Raw genomic sequence first — 12,904 nt, 5'->3', positions numbered from 1 at the left:
AATAAGTGATAGGACAAGAGGGAATGGCCTCAAGTTGTGCCAGGGAAGGTTTAGACTGGATATTAGGAAGCATTTCTTTACAGAACGGGTTGTTGGGCATTGGAATGGGCTGTCCAGGGAGGTGGTGGAGTCCCCATCCCTGGAGGTGTTTAATAGTCAGGTTGACTTAGTGCTGAGGGATATGGTGTAGTTGGGAACTGTTAATGTTAGATTAATGGTTGGACTAGATGATCTTCAAGGTCTTTTCCAACCTAGACGATTCTGTGATTCTGTGATTCTGTGAAGTTTGCCAGCAACACCAAGTTTTGTGGTGTGGTCGACACACTGGAGGGAAGGGATGTGTCATCTAGAGGGACCTGGACAGACTGGAGAGGTGGGCCTTTGAAACCTCATGAAGTTCAACAAGGTCAAGTGCAAGGTCCTGCCCATGAGTCAGGGCAATCCCAAGCACAAACACAGGCTGGGTGAGGAGTGGATGGAGAGGAGCCCTGAGGAGAAAGACTTGGGGGTATGAGTTGATATAAAACTGACTCTGAGCCAGCAATGTGCGATCGCAGCCCAGAAAGCCAACCGTATGCTTACCTTATGCTGTATGCCAACCGTGTGACCTTAAAAACTATCTAGTTCCAACCCCTCTTGCCATGGGCAGGGACACCTTCCACTAGCCCAGGTTGCCCAAAGCCCCGTCCAACCTGGCCTTGAACCCTTCCAGGGAGGGGGCAGCCACAGCTTCTCTGGGCAACCTGTGCCAGGGCCTCACCACCCTCACAGGGAAGAATTTCTTCCTTACATTTAATCTAAATCTACCCTCTTTCAGTGTAAAACCATTACCCCTCATTGTATCCCTACCCTCCCTGATAAAAAGTCCCTCCCCCCTTTCCTGTAGCCCCTTTCAGTCCTGTGAGGCTGCTCTAAGGTCTCCCCGGAGCCTTCTCTTCTCCAGCTGACCCCCCCCAACTGTCTCAGCCTGTCCTCACAGGGGAGCTGCTCCAGCCCCCTGAGCATCTTCGTGGCCTCCTCTGGGCCCTCTTGAGCAGGTCCGTGTCTTTCTGATGTTGGTGCCCCCAGAGCTGGACCCAGCACTGCAGGGGGGTCTCACAAGAGCGGAACAGAGGGAAAGAATCGCCTCCCTCAACCTGCTGGCCACACTTCTCTTGATGCAGCCTAGGATACTGTTGGCTAATAATCACCTAATTATTTTTCTTATCTCATAGATGTCTGTGTCCCTCGGGTTGTGCACAGCCATCATGCTGTGTGCTGAACCTGTGTGGGGCTGCAGCTGACCCTTGCAGAGGTGTCAGCTGCGGGGGGGAATTGTGCTAAACCTCACTGCCCTGTTGTGATCAACAGAGAAGTCAATCACAAAGCTCTTTATGTCCCCCTCTTCGGTAAACAATTTACCCCCAGAGCTACTGGCAATTTTTCTGATACATGAACACTATTGAATTCACCAGTGCTATTTCCCTTTTCACAGAGATGTCTTACTGTGTTGAACGCAGAGCAGAATTACTTTCTTTTTCTTTAGTATCTCACATTCAGCCAGAAATTAGGCTACCTTTTCTGATTAAAAATATATTGAAAAAATGGTACCTAATTTGGTGTTTCCTTCATCTCCTGGTCTTTTAAGTATCACTGATTTCCACATTTCACTTTCTTGGTGAATAGTATACACACAGGAACAAGCATACACACACATTTACAGACACTAACTGGTGTTTGCAAGTTGTATCTCCTTTTCCTGGACTGTCTAATTCTTCCAGTTCAGGCATTAGCACTTAGGTACGTGCTGAAATGCTTTCCTGAATCAGAGCCGAGTGTTTAACAACGTGAAGTAAAATGGATGGACATTTTAATGTTTCCTCTTGTATGTGAAATACTCTTTCATCTCTGTATATTAGGAACATATTTCTGGGATCGTTCTGAAATAATGCTCTCTTGTTTAAGCCCAAAGCAGAAACACACATCTTGAATCACCCAGTGTGCTTTTCATTTGGAGATGGAGGAGCGGGCACTGACTACGCTTTTGAAGCGGTTTTGTATGGTTGTGGGTGCTTGATATGCATGATTGCACCCACAGCTCGGCGTGCACACAGTCAGCAGCAAGGACATGTTTCAGAAGAGCATGAGTGAGGTTTCTCTCCCTCCTCCTGAGCGCCTTCATTCCTGCTTGATAGAGAAGAACGTTATTTCTCAGAAGAAACTCCAGAGAAGGTTGTCGAGCTCAGATCTGTCTGACTGATGAATTTTCTTCTCCTTCTTTATAACCCTACAGGAACAACCTCACACACTGTTGTTGGAAAGTTGCCAGTGGAGTTTTTTAAAGTTTGTTTTTATGATTTGGCTAAATTTCCGCAAAAAAAAAAAAAAAAAAAAGAGGAACCTGCTAAGTCATTGCTCAGCGGTCCATGAATCTACAACAAAATTGTATGCAATAAAAATAGATTACACCCATTCCTACTGTTAAATACCATGAAAGAAACAAAAGCATTTACAGTATGCTGAAAGGAAAATGCCTTCTCCCACCCATAATAAAATGTGTGAGTTCAGGGTCACTTCCTAATAGGTGTTATTTCCTCTATTTTAATAAAGGTATTTTAACACCTGTATTCCATGCCAGACAGTATTGTCATTTTTTCCACTGATTGGCTTAACCAAATGCTGGAGGGGGGGGCATGAACACTCTTCAAACATCGCTGCTTCACGCCAAACACAACTAATGTGCAGAAGGAGGAAGCCAGAGAAAGCAGCAACCACCCCTAATTACAGCCAGACGACTTCCAGTCCAGCGAGGAACGGGGAGGCTTTCAGGATGGAAAAAGGTCAGGAAGCCCATCTAGGTCAGCCAGTCTCTGGCTTTGAATTGGCACTTGTACTACCCTCACCCACCCCCACAGCCTCACACACAGACTATTTTTGTTCTCCAAATAGTTGCCCAATGTGTGCTGAAAACTATTTATACTCGTTGGGACCGCCTCTGTCCTTAGTGCTTTTCTCCATACAGAGTGGTGACCTTTGCTAAGTTAAAGACCAAACCTCCTGTGTATGGGGAGTTTGGTGATTCCTATAGAAGTCAGCAAGAGGCTTTGAGAAAAAAATGAAGCTCTTGCTGCAGGAGAATTTTATATTTCCATGGATCAATGTTTCTGTTTGCTGGAGTATTTTCTTTATAAAATATCACTGCACCCTCCTTTCACTGGATGAGGAGCATAACAGGAAAGTTTATGTAAAGTAGAGATACTACATTTCTGTCACCCAGTTTCTTGGGCAGATCTCACAAGCTGGAGTGTCCTGGGTTTTGTGTGAATGATTTCCTCAACGCCAGCCCATTTTGCATCCGTACTGATTTCCACACTGAATCTTGGATCCAGCTGGGCTGGGAACATGAAGCCAAGCAAATGGAGGCATGAATTTCTTATGAATTTGTCAAAAGACAACCAGCAGACCTGTGGTCACATGAAGCAGAGCACAGGCTCGCTTGAGTAGTTCGTAAAGCCTTAGTGGTTCTTGCAGCTTCACTCTTCGTTGCTGTAACAGAAGATGAAGCTACATATGTTTCCTGTGATTTGGGGTTTGGCAGCAAATGTATTGCACAGGACGATGAATGTATGTAGCCTTTGTATATATTTCTAAGCGTTTGCTTGGAACTGCAGGGTCATTTTGCTCAGGCAAATTACAAATCCTCTGGAAGAAAAAAGTAAGAATACTTGTGAGTGCTGTCAGATATCTTAGCAAACTGCACTGTAAATGCACTTTTTTTTGGCATATTTCCTGTGTTTGACAACCAGAATGCAAAACTCCACTGTGTCAGTATGACTGAAGGCCAGAAGATCAAACAATAATTATCCATAATGCTGCAAAGGCATAAAAAATGCTCTCTGACCTTTGCAATAGGCCACGCTGCTGACAAATTTGCTAAACTTACTTAAGCACTCTAATATTCTGTGCAGATGTACTTCGCATGAGCTTTTGTTCTGCGTGACCATGGGTTAGAGGATGGTGGCCAAAAAGTGTCATTAGTGCAACCACAGTTTATTAGTCATATATGACTGGGCTTGTTGCAGAAGTTACTGGGAAGAACACCACAACCTGCACCATGCCAAGGTCAGACCAGTTGACCATAATGGTCTACCCTGGTTTTAAAATATATTAATCAATGTTCTCACAGTACTTAGGCAGTAAGGATAACAATAGCCAAACTGCCAAAGGCTAGCATTACATTCACAGCAACACCAGAACTAGTTTTACCACAAAACAGTACACAAATCAAGTATATATTAAAAAAATAAATAAATACATGAGGTAGGGGGGCCAAAAGGATTGTGGTGAGTTTGGTACTAGCACTTCTCTCTCCCTTTATAAAAAGCTCTGGAAGGAAGGCAAAAATATTTTAAGCATCAAAGAGACTGATGAATAGGGATGCCAGGATATTCAAATACACTTAGAGACAGTATTGTCAGGAGTTGTTTTCCGAGCTATGATACTAAAGATAGTAGGAACCAGCAAAGAAAAGAACACTGTAAAAATGCAAATCTGTTAAATGTTGAATCTATTAATCCATAGCACACTTTCTTCTGAATCATACTTACTCAGATGTACAGGCAACAAAAAGTATTTATAAAATTTGCATAATTTCAAACACCCAGTTCATAAATTATTTATTGGTTGTGGTCAAATGAATGTTAGCGCTTTCATAATTATCTTTTGTGTGAAAGGTTGCACAGTTTACAGAGACATTTCAATGGCAACTGAAGATCTGTGAGTTCCTTTAATATTATAGAGAAGAAATGACAGCTAATTGTAGAATTGCTACACATTTGCTCTTGAAAAGTGGCAAAGCTAAAAGGATTACATATAATTTGAATTTATATTTAAAAGAATACTTACTTTTGTGTGGAGTACTTGTAATTCACATAGGCCCTCTGTGCTGGGCATTCCGGAACAGTCAAAAAAAAAAGAATGATCTTGCAAGAGTAATTTTTTTAACATTGCAGAACTGCTGGAAGTTTTTCAGTGAAAAGAGGCCATATGTTTGTCATATTCTGCAATATTATCAATTATTTATGCTGAATTCTAAATAAGTGAAATATTTTCTACAGGAGGACTACGAGTGCATAGTCTTTTAGCGTCCTCAAGAATAGCGGGGCCCCTTTTCCTTGCAGGGTGGATAGACTTGGTATAAGAGAAGACGTGGAGAAGCACATCAGCAGTGACAGTGTATGCGAGCAGAGAAACAGGTAACTGCTAATGGGCATCAAGCAGAGGCAAGAAGCTGGAGGGCGCCTCCAGAGCTGCTGTTGGGATCTACTCTCTCACAGACATACATGGATTGGTCGCACTTCTCTGATAGCGTTAATTGTTAATTTAGGGGAACGTGCGTATGCTAAACCTGCTGATGCTTTTAAACACTTATTTCTATTCATGAACACATAACAATGGTGTAAATTTTAGAGACTTTCTTGTTTTCCTTCAAGTGAATGCTGAGACTTCAGTTTAATTCAATGTGCCAAATACTGAAATCTGTGGTGTATACCTTAATCTCCCTCTTATCCTGGAAGGAGGAAAGATTAAAAAAAGACCATTTCCTTAAATTTGCTAGCAACGTGGGATTAAAGTGGTTAATTTAATGCTCTAAAGAATAATAATCATACTAAGAAAGACTATTTCTATTATATAATGGGAGAAGAGCTCATATCATGTAAAGAAATTGTAACTGAGGAGGAGGTAGAAATGAGCCTTACTTTCACAGTACAATAAATGGAAATATAAAATTAAAATCACCATACATGGTTAACAACAGGCAACAGTAAATTCCAGGTACAACGCTTTCATTAAAAACAGTGCTCAGATCCTCCATAACCCCTCACACCGCTGCAAACCAAAGAGGAAGGACAGAACCTGATGATCGCTTGGGGAGCCTTCCAGCCTGAAACTCAGCCCAACTCTGATTTTGGCTAGTTCACAGAAGTCGATGGGAATAAGACCCTAGTTCTGCTGCCTTTTGGAATAATACATCCAGATGCCAGTGAGCCTTCACAGAAAATGACCTGGGAGCCAATATGCAAGCATAAAATATAAAGTAGAACAGAAATCTGAATTAGGTATATGAATTCCTGTATGTAGACAGGGAATATGCTTTTCCACTTGAGTTTTTATGGAGAATTTCCTAACTACATCAGATTTGTAGAGCTGACTCATAACATCATGCGCCGTGGTAAGTCAGACACAGTTAACTCATGCAATAAGAGAGCTCACTTACTGCCAGCATATAATACATTGAGTTTATCCTAAGAGGGAAACTCTGCTTGTAGTTAGATGGTATAATTTTTTAAAACTTCATTTAACAAGATTATATAAAGCTCTTGGTTAACAAGCTTGGCTTCTTTGAAAAAGTTCAAAATCTACATATAATTTCTTGGAAACAATTCAAAATACTTTGAAAATACGTTTAGTATCAGAATACACATGCCATGTGTCCTTTTATATGCAATAGATTTTATGTACTTTACACCAAATTGTACAATTAATTTGGACACATTTGGCGGGAAATAAGTTTTTGTATGTATGGGAATTGATTAAGTAATGCAATGAATGTGGCAGTTGAGTCAGACCTTTATAAATGAATTAACAAGGTTCCCTCTACTTTCCTGCAGGAGAAAACAAAGTTTAATATTTTATGAGTGTGAGTGTTTTAAACAGTTTGGAATGGTAAAACCACTCATCAGAGGCTGTGTGAACATTGTGGTGCATCACAGCAATGGATTTGCTGTCAAAAGGGAATTGAACAGAAGTTTTTCTTTGCTACCACTTGCTCTTAAGAGCGTAATGACTCATGCAACTGGCTTAACCAGATTTGTAAATCTTCATGGATTGAGAGATTCTGGAACATTTATTTCAACTCATAACATCAATATATGCATCTCATATTTGGGAAGACTTGTTAACTAGGAGATCCTAAAAGATTTAGAAAACGTCTTTTCTTCTCTTTTCTCCAGCTGAAGACGTCAGGGATGGAGTGAATAGAAGTCAACAGTTTTCCATTCCTGAAAGCCTCTCTAAAGGGAAGTCCACTGACATCTGGGAGAAAGGCATCTTGGTGCTGACATGGAGAGAGCACAGCTGGAAAAATGCTATGGTATCAGCTGAATTCTGCTTCAGATTTCATTTTCATCAGTGAATGAACAGGATGTTCTATTTAATGGAGCAAAATAAAACGAATCACCTAGGCCCAAGAGATGGAAAATAATTTCCTATGGAAAAAAAAAGATTATGTTATTCAAAATTTCCTTTTATTAGGTCATTTTACTCAATGGGCGGAAATAAAACTCCCTAATAAGGAGGAACAATGGGAGATATTAAATACAATAGAATCAGTCTGGATGGATTTTGGATATGGAGAAGCCAAGGAAGGAAATACTGCAGTCCTAAATAGCCACCAAATACTCTGTTCTCTGGGTTGTTTGAGTAAACAATCAGAATGACCATCTGCAAATGAATGTTGTCATTTATTTAAAGCCACTAGAATTTTAAAAATTAAAACAGAAAAATGGTTATTTAGAATTTTCCATTTTTTTTTTTTTGAGGAAAGAGGTGGCCTGTCTTTTAGAACAGAATAAAAATTTCCTAAGAATGAGCAAAATTTTAACACAGAAAAAAAAAAAAATCTCTGCCCATAAGTACTTTCAAAATGTTTTTCGTGTTTGTCCAAATATCTTGGAATGAAACCTAGAAATGTTGCTCAGCTTCATTCTCCACTGCAAATGCTACCACCCGTTTTTACTTGGCATTTTCCCAGCAAAAGACACATACTCCTCTGAACACATTTGACTGAAAATGAAGAGGAAGCTGTAGTTCAAAGCTAATTACATCTCGCTAGATCTTCTTTTCTCAGTCATTCATTTCTGCTCACACATGCTATTGCTTAGCAGTCCGCACTGTTCTCGGCCTTCAGCAGAGCCATCCTCATCTCTTCCTGCCGTTAGCTCACACCATAAAAATACATGCAAGCAGAAAACAGCAATTAACAACTTTAAGTTTTCTTTACTGCACAAATCAATCAATAATGGCTGGCATGACTGGCAGCATAAAGTATGTTCTTCATCCGAGCCTTTGAAATGAAAACTATTTTCTTCAGAAACTTCCAGCTTTAGAGGACTAGATTAGAGAGGCCAAACAGATTAAAGAGTGGAAAAGCCTAGTTCAGATGCAGTGTATGACAGCGTATTATGCTTCCTCCAGACTGGTCCAAATTGGTTTAGGTGGTTGATCTGGCAGTCGGAAATACTGTAGCCCTGGAAGAAAACCATGTGCTTGTGGGTGATTGCATTTTTCTGTCGTACTTTGAAAGCTGTATGGACTTGTATTTCCAGCAGACCATACCACCTTCTGAGTTTTGAATAACATGGTACCATTATATGTCACTCAGTGACTACCCATATCACAGTCTCTATGTGGGGGAATTGCCCTTGGTCTATAACCCTTCCAGTTTCCATCAGTGGTTTGAAGTTAAGACATGAGTTGTATTCAAAAGCTACCCACAAGAGAGTGTGCAATATGGGCATACATGAGCATGTGTGTACACTTCATGTGTGTACACTTCATGTGTGTACACTTCATGAGTGCCCATTCCATGTGTGCTTTCAGCTTGCTCTGATACACCTGGCTGCTGGTTACTGCTCGGGCACCATACTTCTCATGTCGGGTTAATCACTTTGATGTGAAGATGTGAATATTTCTGAGGTATCCCTTTCCTCCATAATTAATTAAGTTGCAGACTCTAAATTACAGCAGATCCCCAAAACCTTCTGTGACACTATTTGCTCTATTACCATAGCTCTGAGCCTCATGTCATCAGGCCTAACAATGCCATACCAGTGTGGATGCTGTACTTATAAATTCAGAGTTTTTTCACTGTTTTTAACATTTAGCACAAATGCTGGTGGCATCCCAGGTTAAACAGCATACTCCTGAAACACAATGTTGTAATACAAATGGGACAAGAATATCTGATATTTGAGCAGCACTTCAAAGGTGCACACTTTTGGACATTACTGTTATTCATCAGAAGAAACATTTAATGAAGATGGGAAAATGAGGAAAGCTGAATGTGGAATTAGAAGTCTGTGAATTATTATGGATATACCTACACTTGTCTTTCCCCTGTTTTAATGGGTTTGGGGTCAAGTCCTTGCTTAAGTAAGAGAGGAGCGAGATGAATTGAGTGAAGGTGCACTCATCTGCATATCAGATCAATTGCAGGAAAATTGTTTTCATTCGTACAATGAATTTTTTTCCATAAATCTCCATTTTCTTCTAATTCCTTAAGTCCACTGAGATACTGCTTTAATTATTCTGCCCTTGGCCATTACTGATCCATTAAACAGTGCCTAACCAGTTTTAAAGATGATGTAAGCTTGTGGCTTCTTAAGTAGGATATACTACAGCCTGATCCAAAAGTCAGGGAAGCTGAAGAGAAAGATGACTGTTACCTTCAGTGGAGATTGAATGAGGCACTTGACAGGAAATAAAAGCCAGATTGGAAATCCTAGGTGTGATCCTCACACTGTGCTATGGTTTCTAGGCTCTAACTAAGCAATCAAATTACAGACTGTAAGATCCCTGTGAGATCAGGGAACAATACACTAAACAGTCCTTAACCTTCACCTTGTGTTTTGGTAGAAAAAGGTGCATTTTGAGACCCTCTGAGGCCACTGAAGGCAGATGGGAGCAGCAAAACAGGCTTGGAGAAACAACGCCTCGCAACCAACTTCCTTACAACGTCGCTGCCCCAGACCTTTGCCACATTTTTCACTGAACCTGTTTCATAAGGACTTGTGTTTTTATAGCAAAATATTTTGAGCCAACAGTTTCATGCACTGAACAGCAATCCACCTGTTGGCCATGCACATTTATTCTTGGTGGATCAAACCTGTCTTTCCATCACAGCCTGTTATATCACCTCTTCTGTGTATATCAAACTGAAAATAGTGTGGCCTAAAATACTGGTGGTCCAGCAGCCTCAGAAGACTGTTTAGTGTTAAACAGCCTATTTTCTTAAGCAACACAAATGAAGCATTTTCTCATATTTGCTCACTTGCCACTTTAATTTGGACTCCAGCTTTCTTCCTGTTCTCTTTGCTGATGCCTCTATTACTCTGTGTTTCAGGCAAAATTCCTGAGTATTTGAAACAAGAGAATAGATTTTTATGTGCTACCTCTAGTTTTTGTGTGGATTACATTTCTTCCTAATGTTTGGAGTCCCATTAATGACTTTTGAGGTGTCGGTCTGGCAAAAACATACTGAGAGTGCTGAACATCCAAGATGCCATTACCTTAAATGAATAAATGCAATTGTTATTAGTTTAGATGATTCTTTTTTCTTCCTGTGTCCTAAAGGCAGTTGGACTCCCAGCTTTCTCTGTGCTAGGTATGAACTGTGTTTTTGACTCTAGAGAAATAAGAAGAGAGAAAGCTGTAAGCAGTGAATGTGGGGAAACGAACATGTTGTTTCTTTCTGTGAATGCATGTAGCTGAAGCCTTTTAACTGAACTGACCCCCAGTAAGAAAAGGATGAAAAACTGCTTTTATCAAAGCTGAATAGCTCAGTCCTTCAAAAGCTACTGTGCAGAATGGCCCCAGTAAAATTTATAGCACTGCTGTGTTAGTATAAGGATGCAGGTACTGAGTGTGCATTTGGGTTTCTGGGTGTCTGTGTGGGCTCCTGCTATTCACTTCTCCACCAGCATCTACCCAGCTCCTGCCTGAGTCCTCTTCTGACTGGAGATGCTCTGATGCCCTTTGGCATGGGGAGTGATACAAAAGTACACCCACAAGAAGAAAGAATACCACTGCAGATCATGCTGACATCCCCAAGCTTGCCTGCTTGAGTTAACAGCAGTGTAGCCATGGCAACATGGATCTCTCTTTAAATTTGCCATCTGAGGATTTACCCAGCATCTCAGGCAAGCTTTGAAGCTGATCTTCATGTTGCCACCCAGTATGCCATGGTCAGTATCAGAGAAGCTACCTGGGAGGCAGTTAGACATATCTGCACAACCTGCTGCTGCGGTTGGGAGTACAATGTTAAGATACTCCACTTCTTAGAATACAGAAAGAGAGGCAGAATGAGATCCCTTCCCGAGTGAAGCACACATATGTATTTTGTTGCTGGTTTTATCTTGTGAGAACTGAAAATCTGGAATCCATTTAGTATTGTACAGAAATCTTTTCAATGACAAGTTGAAAGCACAGTGTTACCATAGCCCACTATCCATGCTTTCCCTATAAACAATTGGAACTGATATAGTTGGAAAATGCTGGGATTCGTATTTCTCATCAAAGAGAGCAGAGCCTTGTGAGTGCTGAAAACATAACCTGGGTCTCTGGTCTGCAAACTGTCAACTCCAACTCAAGCAAGAAATTCCCAGGCCCTGTCAGTGTATGGAAGAAGACATCTCTGTATCAGGAAGACCTCAAACTACGATAGCAAATGGCATTCCTTTGCCATGCTGGCTTCTCGCCATCTCATCTGTGTGAGAATTGAAGTCCCTTTTGAAGTGACACCCCTCGGAAGAGGTCGGGATGCCAGATCATTTCTTAAGCAATGATAATCTCAAACCGTGCTGTAACTAGTTTGGGATGCTATTTTATCAGACTGAATTACCTTGCCATCCAGCCTTGGGACACCTGGGGTTTCAGACCATGTTCTAGTTTCAGGACATTTCCAATAGTTAAATAATTCCTGCATTTTCTGCACAGATTCCACAGTGAACAGAAACAAGAAATTTCTTGGCACTAAAAATCCCGCTGCATGGAAATCAAAATCCTAGTGCCAGAGGTTTACTTTACTGTAAATAGCTGGTAAATAAGCCTAAAATATATAGAGATTTCAATTAATTGTTTGGGATTTATGCAGGATAAGGTTCTCTTACATGTGTTACAGTTGAACAAGATAATCATAACAGTCCATTCCTGGCTTTAAAATTATAAACCTCAAAGATATGCACCGGCAAGTATCAGGCAGATAGGCAAGTATAAATTCAAAGTACATGTCTGTTATTGTCCAGCTTGAAGTCATACTGCTCTGTGGGGTTATAGGTCTCCAGACCCACTCTTCCTCACCCTGTAGTTAGTGATGAAGACTGTCTCAAGAGATGCAAGGTCAAGAAAGGGGGTCACCATCCAGCTGAGTGATGTTTTCACATTTCCTGTAAAATACATGTAGTTAAATAACATTATGGGAAATATCTTTCTTCTGTTTTAGTAGATTTATGAAGACCCCAAAATGTTCAGATGACATATTTTAGACTTCACAACACTGAAACTGACGTGCTGCTTCTGAACTATAGCTAAGAGATCTGCAGTCTAACAGTTACATTATCCATAAGGCCTAATTGCTTTGTTATAAGCACAGAATTCAGTCCCTTATTTCTTAGACATTTTTGGTTTTGGACAAGGAGTGGGCTGGGCATTATTTCTAGGGGTTATGAAAAAAAATTACTTGGAATTTTTTTTTTTTTTTAGCTCTAAAATGAACTTATGGAAAGTATGACACTCAACAATGTGCATGGTTTACATTTTGATTAAACCTTTCTCCTACAACTAATTTGAAAAATTTACCTATGAAAACTGACAGAAAAATCAAAGCTACAGTTTTCATCACTCTATCATCTTTCCTGAAGCTGCTTTGTGTTCCTGAGAGTCCCATGCCACCCCACAAAGCTAAGAGCATTACCTTCTGAAGTGACATACCATGCCTGAAAAAAAACCCACAACAAAGAACTGCATAGAGTAACTGATAGGGAGGTGTCAGCAGCAAAGATGGATTTCAAGGGCTTGGATTGGGTGTTCAGCTTTGGTCTCATCTCTAGTCAGAAACAAATAATCCAATATCAGAAATGCCTGTGGG

Source organism: Strix aluco, chromosome Z, assembly GCF_031877795.1.
Source record: "Strix aluco isolate bStrAlu1 chromosome Z, bStrAlu1.hap1, whole genome shotgun sequence".
Lineage (NCBI taxonomy): Eukaryota > Metazoa > Chordata > Aves > Strigiformes > Strigidae > Strix > Strix aluco.
The sequence above is the reverse complement of the archived record's forward strand: the minus strand, read 5'-3'. Positions refer to the sequence as shown.